This window comes from Triticum urartu, chromosome 2A (genome assembly GCF_056163025.1).
Source record: "Triticum urartu cultivar PI428250 chromosome 2A, HENAU_Tu73, whole genome shotgun sequence".
NCBI classification, from domain to species: Eukaryota; Viridiplantae; Streptophyta; class Magnoliopsida; order Poales; family Poaceae; genus Triticum; species Triticum urartu.
In genome coordinates, this window is record NC_141874.1 from 416,480,801 (window position 1) to 416,490,967 (window position 10,167).

A 10,167-nucleotide genomic window follows, 5' to 3' on the forward strand; every position below is an offset into this window, starting at 1 on the left:
AACAGAAATAAAAAGAAACCCCCAGGCTAGCTGGGCCTCGGCCCAGCCAGTGGCCTGCCAGGCCGGCCCACTCCCTCCCCTGGCCTATAACCCTGTGGGGGCACCGAATCCTAGCACGATCCCCATTCCCCCCTCGCACTCCTCTCTCTCCCTCCTCTGCCCGATCTGGATCGGGGCGAACCCCCCGATCCCATCGGCCCGACGCCGCCGTCGATCCCCGTCGCCCCGCCGCCGTTCACCATCGCCACCGCCGCCCAGCTCCCTCCTCCTCAACCCTCCTTCCTAGCGCCCCCCACGCTCGGCTGGTTCTGGATCGGGGAGGGGCCCGATCCCGCGTCGCCCTGCACCCCCGATTCCGTCGCCCGTTGCCGCGACGACCTCGCGTCCACGTCTTCCTCCCCGAGCCCCCACTGCCCGTGCCCTACTCCTCCCGATGTGAGCCCCGCCTTGCTCCCTCCCTCTCCCTCGCGCGCTCGCGCTCGTCGCCGCGGTCCCCGCCGATCTCGCCCTCGATTGACGCGCTCCGGCCGCGTCCGATGCGCGCTCACTGCGTCGGCGATGCCGCTACACCCGCGGCCAACTCCGAGCCCCCCCTCTCTCAGCTCTGTCCGCGCCCGCACTCCCCTGGAGCGCGCCGGCACCCGCGCCCGCCGGTCACCACGCGCGCACGCGTGCCTCGCCGTTCCCTGCTTGCGACCCCGCCTCCCACGGCCCTACTTGCCGGCCCGCGCACGCCCGTCGTGGCCGCGTCCGGCCACAGCCCTCCGCCCCGCTTCTGCAGTCCCGTCGCCGCTCGCTGGCCGGACCCCGCTCCGGCCATGGCCTCGCCATGGCCACTGACCTCCCCTGCGCCGGCGCCCTGCCGGGTTCGCTGCCCCTGGGCGTGCGCCTGCTCGGGCAACATCGCCCCACGGCCCCGTTAACCACCACCCGCCCGCCCGCTATGGCCCTTTGGCCCACTTACACGCGGGCCCCAGCGCCTAGAACGTTTTATAAAAAAAATGAATTAATAAAATTAATAATTAATTAGTTAATTAATTAGTGAATTAATTAAGTTAATTAATCATGTTTAAGTTAACTAATCTCTAATTAACCTAAACAGTGTATGACAGGTGGGTCCCACTGGACCCACTGGTCAGGTTGACCAAGTCAACCCTGTTGACTGCTGATGTCAGCATGACATCATGCTGATGTCATTAATCTGTTTTTCGAATTAATTTAAATAATTAATTAAATTCCAGAAATTAATAAAATCTTTAGAAAATCATATCTTTTAATCCGTAACTCGGATGAAAAAGTTTTATACATGAAAGTTGCTCAGAACGACGAGACGTATCTGGATACGCGGTCTGTTCGTTCGTCACGCGTCCCTAGCATAGTGAACCTGCAACATTTCACCTCCAGTTCATCTGTCCGAAAACGCGAAACACCGGGGATACTTTCCCGGATGTTATCCCCCTTCACCGGTATCACCTAATACCGCGTTAGGGCACCTCTAATGTCGTTACTTGTCATGTCATGCATCACTATGCATATGCTTGCTTATATATTTATTGTTTCTCCCCCCTCTTCTCTCGATAGACACCGAGACCGACGCCGCTGCTACCCAGTACGACTACGGAGTTGACGATCCCTCTCTCTTGCCAGAGCAACCAGGCAAGCCCCCCCTTTGATCACCAGATATCGCCTACTCTTCTCTATACTACTTGCATTAGAGTAGTGTAGCATGTTACTGCTTCCCGTTAATCCTATCCTGATGCATAGCCTATCCTTGCTACTACTGTTGTTACCTTTACCTGCAATCCTAATGCTTAGTATAGGATGCTAGTTTATCATCAGTGGCCCTACATTCTTGTCCGTCTACCATGCTATACTATCGGGCCGTGATCACTCGGGAAGTGATCACGGGTATATACTATTTACTTTATACATGATACATGTGGTGATTAAAGACGGGTCGGCTTGAGGAGCACCCGCGAGTGGGGTTTTGAGGCGGAGCGGCAGGGCAGGTTCCGACCACCTAGGAGAGAGGTGGGCCTGGCCCTGGTCAGCGTTCGTGGATACTTAACACGCTTAACGAGATCTGGGTATTTGATCTGAGTCTGGCCATTTGGTCTATACGCACTAACCATCTACACGGGAGTAATTATGGGTATCCCGGTGTCGTGGTATCAGCCGAAGCCTTCGTGACGTCAGCGACTGAGTGGCGCGCGCCGGATTGGACTGGAAGGCCACTAGGCTAGGTCTGCTTTCGGCCGCGTTCGCAACGTGCAGGTGTGCTAAGGGCGATGGGCCCAGACCCCTGGGCGCTTAGGTTAGACCGGCGTGCTGACCTCTCTGTTGGTCTAGGTGGGGCTGCGACGTGTTGATCTTCCGAGGCCGGGCATGACCCAGGAAAGTGTGTCCGGCCAAATGGGATCGAGCGTGTTGGGGTATGTGGTGCACCCCTGCAGGGAAGTTAATCTATTCGAATAGCCGTGATCTTCGGTAACAGGACGACTTGGAGTTGTACCTTGACCTTATGACAACTAGAACTGGATACTTAATAAAACACACCCTTCCAAGTGCCAGATACAACCGGTGATTGCTCTCTCACAGGGCGATGAGGGGAGGATCATCGGTTAGGGTTATGCTATGCGATGATACTTGGAGGACTTCAGTCTACTCCCTTCTACATGCTGCAAGACGGAGGCTGCCAGAAGCGTAGTCTTCGAAAGGATTAGCTATCCCCCTCTTATTCTGGCTTTCTGCAGTTCAGTCCACCGATATGGCCCTTTACACATTTACCCATGCATATGTAGTGTAGCTTCTTGCTTGCGAGTACTTTGGATGAGTACTCACGGTTGCTTTCTCCTTCTTTCCCTCTATCCCTTCTACCTGGTTGTCGCAACCAGATGTTGGAGCCCAGGAGCCAGACGCCACCGTCGACGACGACCCCTACTACACCGGAGGTGCCTACTACTACGTGATGCCCGCTGACGACGACCAGGAGTAGTTAGGAGGATCCCAGGCAGGAGGTCTGCGCCTCTTTCGATCTGTATCCCAGTTTGTGCTAGCCTTCTTAAGGCAAACTTGTTTAACTTATGTCTGTACTCAGATATTGTTGCTTCCGCTGACTCGTCTATGATCGAGCTCTTGTATTCGAGCCCTCGAGGCCCCTGGCTTGTAATATGATGCTTGTATGACTTATTTTATTTGTAGAGTTGTGTTGTGATATCTTCCCGTGAGTCTCTGATCTTGATCGTACACGTTTGCGTGTATGATTAGTGTACGATTGAATCGGGGGCGTCACAAGTTGGTATCAGAGCCGACTGCCTGTAGGAATCCCCCTTCCACACTCCTTGGCCGAAGTCGAGTCTAGACATTACAAAACCCTTTTACTAACATGGCTGTGTGCCTTACGGGCCCACGTCGCCATCTGGGTGGTATTAGGATCTTTTACTCCTCGATCCTTACTCTGGGACTCTGAACCCTCTTCTACTCGGGTTAAACGATTTTACTAACTCTAACACTAGGATCCCGTGACCACGTTCACCCCAAAGTTGGATAAGCCCTAGTTATTCTTTAGAGTAGTACTTGAACATTATCCACATTGTCATTTGACTCCTGTGAAAACATCTTTGTTTTCAGATGGAACCCACGAGGCAGGTCGTGCGCCACACGACGGCCATTGGTGCCTCAGGATCACCTGCTGTGTTAGCTGAGATGATGACCTATCTGGGTTATCGCTGGCACCCTGAGTACACCGTCTATGAGGAGTATCAGGACTTCAACCAGGAGCAGTACCGTGCCATCGTCCACCTCTACTCTCGGGAGTATGACTCCACTACCGTGCTGCACACTGCTCATGGTGTTGGAGTGACTATCGATATGGCGGTCCACGATGCTTCTTATGCTGCTCTGACACGTCTTCGTGGAGAGTATCAGGAGTTGGACACCTCCCCCTTTAGGCACATTGCTATTGCATCCGATGTTGGCGCGGAGGGATACTACACTGCTGCCTACTCCACTGTCACCCGAGAGCCCTTCTACCATCAGAACCTGGTTGGATAGAGCTAACCGAGCTCTTCGCCACGAGTTGTACACCACCCGTCAGCACCTGTATCGTGCTCTGACGCTGTTACACCCCTCTGTCCACTCTGGTGATCTGTCGCGTTCTGCGATCTACCCTGCCCGGACCGTGATGCCCCAGGGCGTCGGCTGGCCAGATGTGGGAGGCTACTCTCCTGCATTGGGTCCTCTCCTGCCACCTGCGCATCAGGTTCCGCACCAGAGTATCCGCGGACCCCAGGCTACTCGCGTGGAGGTCTTCCCTTCGCGTCACTACCAGCTGTCGGGCTACACCTACCTCCGCAGTGCCGCATGGGACTGACGTAGACTTGCTTATTAGTGTTAGCTGCATTCGCCGCGAGCCTGTGTGCCGCCTATGATGTCTTAGCCTATGTACCGAACTCCATGTAACGAACTCTATGCTGATCTCTTTTGTAAGATATGCCGACTACTATGTAGTATCTATCGTGCTACATTCGTTGTGCATGTTTCATCATGAATGATTCTTGTTTTTTGCAATTCCTCAATGCTGAACTACCCCTGTTAAATATTAGCAGGATGATTAGACCAGGTGGTCGTGGTCGTGGTGGCAACGCCCCACCACCGCCTGAGTACATGGCTGGGATGATGCAACAGTTTGAGCTGAATCGTCAGTTCATGGAGAATATTATGGCTCAGTTTCCTCGCCCCAATATGAACCAGCAGCCAACCCAAGTGACTCTGCAAGATTTCATGCGCCTCAACCCAACCGTGTACCGCAGCTCAACTCAGCCTCTGGATGCTGACGACTGGCTCCGTGACATCACCTATGAGATGGAGTCTGCTGATGTAGCCCCTGCCAGCTATGTCACCTTTGCTTCCTTCTTCCTGAAAGGACCCGCGGCTCAATGGTGGGACAGCCACAGGCGTACTCTGCCAGCTGGAACAATCATCACCTGGCCAGACTTCCAAGCTGCCTTCCGTGCTCGCTTCATTCCTCAGGGAGTCATGGACCGGAAGAAGCGTGAATTCCGCAACCTCACCCAAGGCAGCAAGACTGTTGAAGCTTACCAGCGGGAGTTTCTTGACTTGTCCCGCTATGCTGAAGAAGACATTGCAACTGATGCACACAGACAGGAGAAGTTCCGTGATGGCCTTCAAGCTGACATCAAGCTCGCACTTCTAGTGCATGACTTTGCTGATTTCGCCACCCTGGTGAACAAGGCCATCAATGTCGAAACTGGTCGCAAGAATACCAGGGCTCTCACAGGCGCAACCGTGACACGGGCTCATCTTCAGGCCCGTCCTCGCAGAAGCGCAAGATATGGATTCCCAACAGCATGTACCATCCAAGTGCACCTGCCCCAAGGCAGTCCTATGCTGCACCTTGTCTGCCTACGGCTCCAACTAGGCAGCCAAGGCTTCCAGCTCCACCACCCCAAGCTCCTGTTCCTACTCCCGAGAATGGTTTGTGCTTCAGGTGTGGACAACCAGGGCACCGTGCTAGGGAATGCAACCAGAAACAGAATCAACTGGCCCTTCCAGCAACTGGCCGTGGAAGCAACCAGCCTCGCAACAACAGTGCCAAGTCTTATGGTCGTGTTCATGCCAACCATGTTGATCTCAATGAAGTTCTAGACCAGCCTGCTACCGTGATGGGTACACTCCTCGTAAATTCAGTACCAGCATCTGTTTTATTTGATACAGGAGCATCACATTCATTCATATCAGCCGAGTTTGCATTCATGCATGGCATTAAATACGAAGAGATGGACACTGCGATTGTGGTACACACTCCTGCGGGCCAGTGTCAAACCTCTATGGTTAGTCACAACATTCCCGTTGAAATTGAAGGACTGGAATTCCTTGCCTCCCTCATCGTACTAAAGTCCTGTAGCATCGACCTCATTCTGGGAATGGATTGGTTGAAAGCGCATACTACTTCTATAGTTTGCGCCACTAAGGTCGTCCATCTGCTACACCCTTCTGACGAAATAATAGCTTACCAAGCTCATCTAGTTCAGGACGCCGAGGCACGACTTTATGCCTTGAACGCGTTGAACGCTGCACCACTCGAGGGCATTGAAAACATTCCCGTCGTTCGTGAATTCCAAGACGTCTTCCCAGAAGAACTTCCAGGGATTCCTCCTGCTAGAGCTGTCGAATTCATCATCGACTTGAAACCCGGCACTACCCCTATAGCTAAACGACCCTACAAGATGCCGCCGCATGAACTCATTGAGCTTAAGGAGGAAATCGACAAATCTCTTGTCAAAGGTTTCATTCGCCCAAGTTGCTCTCCTTGGGGAGCACCTTCTCTCTTTGTTAAGAAGAAGGATGGGACAAACCGATTAGTCCAAGACTACCGTCCTATAAACCAAGCTACCATTCAGAATAAATATCCTCTTCCTCGAATCAATGATCTTTATGATCAACTGGCTGGCTCATCAGTGTTCTCCAAACTCGACTTGAGGTTGGGTTACCACCAGATCCGTGTTCGTGAAGAGGACATCCCAAAAACCGCCTTCGTGACTCGGTATGGATCATACGAGTACACCGTCATGTCATTCGGCTTAACGAATGCTCCCGCCACCTTCTCTTGTCTGATGAATTATATATTCATGGATTACCTCGACAAGTTCGTCGTGGTTTATCTGGACGATATCCTTGTATTTTCCAAGAACAAGGAGGAACATGCTGAACATCTTCGTCTTGTGCTGGAAAGGCTTCGGGAGCATCAGCTGTATGCTAAGTATTCCAAGTGTGAATTCTGGCTCCCCGAAGTAACCTATCTTGGGCATGTCATCTCCAAAGATGGTATTGCCGTCAACCCTGAACGAGTTCAGGCTATACTCGATTGGACTCCTCCGAAGAATGTGAAGCAAGTCCGAAGTTTTCTCGGTCTCGCCAGCTATTGCCGTCAATTCGTCGAGAACTTCTCCAAGATTGCCAGGCCTCTGACTAATTTGTTGCATAAGGGTGTCAAGTTCTACTGGACAGACAAGTTTCAGGAAAGTTTCCAGGCGCTCAAAGACAAGTTGACTTCTGCCCCCGTACTTGCTCCACCTGATACTAAGAAGGACTTCGTCATTTACTGCGACGCTTCCCATCAAGGATTAGGCTGTGTCCTAATGCAAGAGCGCAGAGTGATTGCTTATGCCTCTTGTCAACTGCGCCCTCACGAAGAAAACTACCCGGTTCACGACCTCGAGCTTGCTGCTGTCATTCATGCACTGAAGCAGTGGCGACATTACCTTCTCGGTAATCGTTGCGAGATCTTTACCGACCATCAAAGTCTGAAGTATCTGTTTCTCAGCCAGATCTGAACCTCCGTCAGCAGAGATGGATGGAGACTGTTGCAGACTTTGACGTGGGTATATCCTATACCCCCGGCAAGGCTAATGTAATGGCTGATGCCTTGAGCCGCAAGTCTTACTGCAACCACCTCCAGGTCCACAAAGTTCAGCCCTCGCTTGCTGAAGAGTTTAGAAGGCTGAACCTCCATATTGTTCCTCCGGGATCGCTCGCTCCCCCTCCCGAAGGTTTCCCCAAACGGAACCTCCATGTTGTTTCCAAGGGTTCTCTCAATACCCTGGTTGCGAAACCAGACCTTGTGGACACCATCAAATGGATACAGAAATGTGACGATGAAGTCCTCAAGATTAAGCGCGACCTCAAAAGAGGAAAGCCCTCATTATTCACGATCGCTGACGATGGCGCCTTGTATTTCAAAGGCCGCCTAGTGGTACCATGTTCGAAGAAAAACCTGGATAAGACTAAAAGGGTTATGCAAGAAGCTCATGATACGCCTCTGTCCATCCATCCTGGTAGTACAAAGATGTACCAGGATATTCGTCAAAGATTCTGGTGGTCTAACATGAAGCAGGACATTGCTCGTTATGTTGCTGAGTGTGATGTTTGTCGCCGAATCAAAGCAGAGCATCAAAGGCCTGCTGGAACTCTGCAACCTATCTCTATTCCTGAATGGAAATGGGACCATGTTGAAATGGACTTCGTCACTGGATTTCCCAAATCGCAGAAAGGTAATGATGCTATTCTTGTCGTCATTGACCGGCTTTCCAAAGTTGCCCATTTTCTGGCGGTCAAAGAGACAATCACTGCTAGTCAGCTTGCTGCTCTCTACATGTCCAGAATTGTTTCACTTCGCGGTATTCCACTGGTTATCAGTTTGGACCGTGGCAGCTTATTCACTTCAAGATTCTGGGCAAGTTTCCAAGAAGCTATGGGGACTCACTTATCTTTCAGTACTGCGTTTCATCCGCAGTCACAAGGGCAAGTTGAACGTGTCAACCAAGTTCTCGAAGACATGCTTCGAGCTTGTGTAATCTCATTCGGCAAGAAATGGGAGGAATCTCTTCCATATGCCGAGTTCTCTTATAATAATAGCTATCAAGCTAGTCTGAAGATGTCCCCCTTCGAAGTGCTATATGGACGAAAGTGTCGAACCCCTCTGAACTGGTCAGAAACTGGGGAGCGTCCACTCTTCGGTCCGGATATTATCCAACAGGCCGAAGAACAAGTTCGCATTATTCGCGAGAATCTCAAGACTGCTCAGTCACGTCAGAAAAGTCAGTATGACCGTCATCACCAAGACATGGTCTATCAACCTGGCGAAAAGGCTTATCTTCGAGTTACACCAATGAAGGGTGCTCACCGCTTCGGGATCAAGGGCAAGCTAGCTCCTCGCTATATCGGTCCCTTCACTATTCTCGAAAGGCGTGGAAAGGTAGCATATCAATTGGAGCTTCCGCTGAACCTTTCTTAGGTTCACGATGTGTTCCATGTGTCACAACTCCGCCGTTGCTTCAAGGATCCAATCCGAGCGGTGGATCATGAAGTGCTCGAATTGCAACAGGACCTCTCTTATAAAGAGCAACCGGTCCGCATTCTTGACCAAGCTGAACGCCGCACACGTCAGAAGGCGATCAAGTTCCTCAAGGTCCAGTGGTCGAATCACTCTGAAGACGAAGCCACCTGGGAACGCGAGGATCGTCTTCGTGATGAATACCCCGCACTGTTTCCTTCTACCTCCTAAATATCGGGACGAGATTTCTTGTAGTGGAGGAGATTTGTAACACCCGGATAATCATGCTACAGTAATCCCACGCTAATCGTGCCATGACACCTCGGTTACTGTTGCTATCCTCGCAATAATTCGAAACCGTTCGAAATTCAAATTCAAATTAATGATAACAATAAAAGTTTTCAAAAGTTAAAACTAAAATGTTCGGTTGGTGCCAAATAATGCTTAGGTAATTATTGTTGAGAAACCACACTTTTATAAAATGTTTAAGTAAACTAAAATGAGTAAAACAGTAGCTAAAACAATTAAATAAATGCCTTTTAAATTTTATAAAATATTAAACTATTTTGTTCAGGGGTAAAACTTTTTAAGACAGTAGTTGGAATTGTAACTCCATTTAGGGTGTGGGCTTTATTTTTGTAAAACTATAAAGTATTAAATAAATAAAAGCAAACAGAAAAGACAAAAAAAACAGAAATAAAAAGAAACCCCCCAGGCTAGCTGGGCCTCGGCCCAGCCAGTGGCCTGCCAGGCCGGCCCACTCCCTCCCCTGGCCTATAACCCTGTGGGGGCACCGAACCCTAGCACGATCCCCATTCTCCCCTCGCACTCCTCTCTCTCCCTCCTCTGCCCGATCTGGATCGGGGCGAACCCCCCGATCCCATCGGCCCGACGCCGCCGTCGATCCCCGTCGCCCCGCCGCCGTTCACCGTCGCCACCGCTGCCCAGCTCCCTCCTCCTCAACCCTCCTTCCCAGCGCCCCCCACGCTCGGCTGGTTCTGGATCGGGGAGGGGCCCGATCCCGCGTCGCCCTGCACCCCCGATTCCGTCGCCCGTTGCCGCGACGACCTCGCGTCCACGTCTTCCTCCCCGAGCCCCCACTGCCCGTTCCCTACTCCTCCCGATGTGAGCCCCGCCTTGCTCCCTCCCTCTCCCTCGCGCGCTCGCGCTCGTCGCCGCGGTCCCCGCCGATCTCGCCCTCGGTTGACGCGCTCCGGCCGTGTCCTATGCGCGCTCACTGCGCCGGCGACGCCGCTACACCCGCGGCCAACTCCGAGCCCCCCTCTCTCAGCTCTGTCCGCGCCCACACTCCC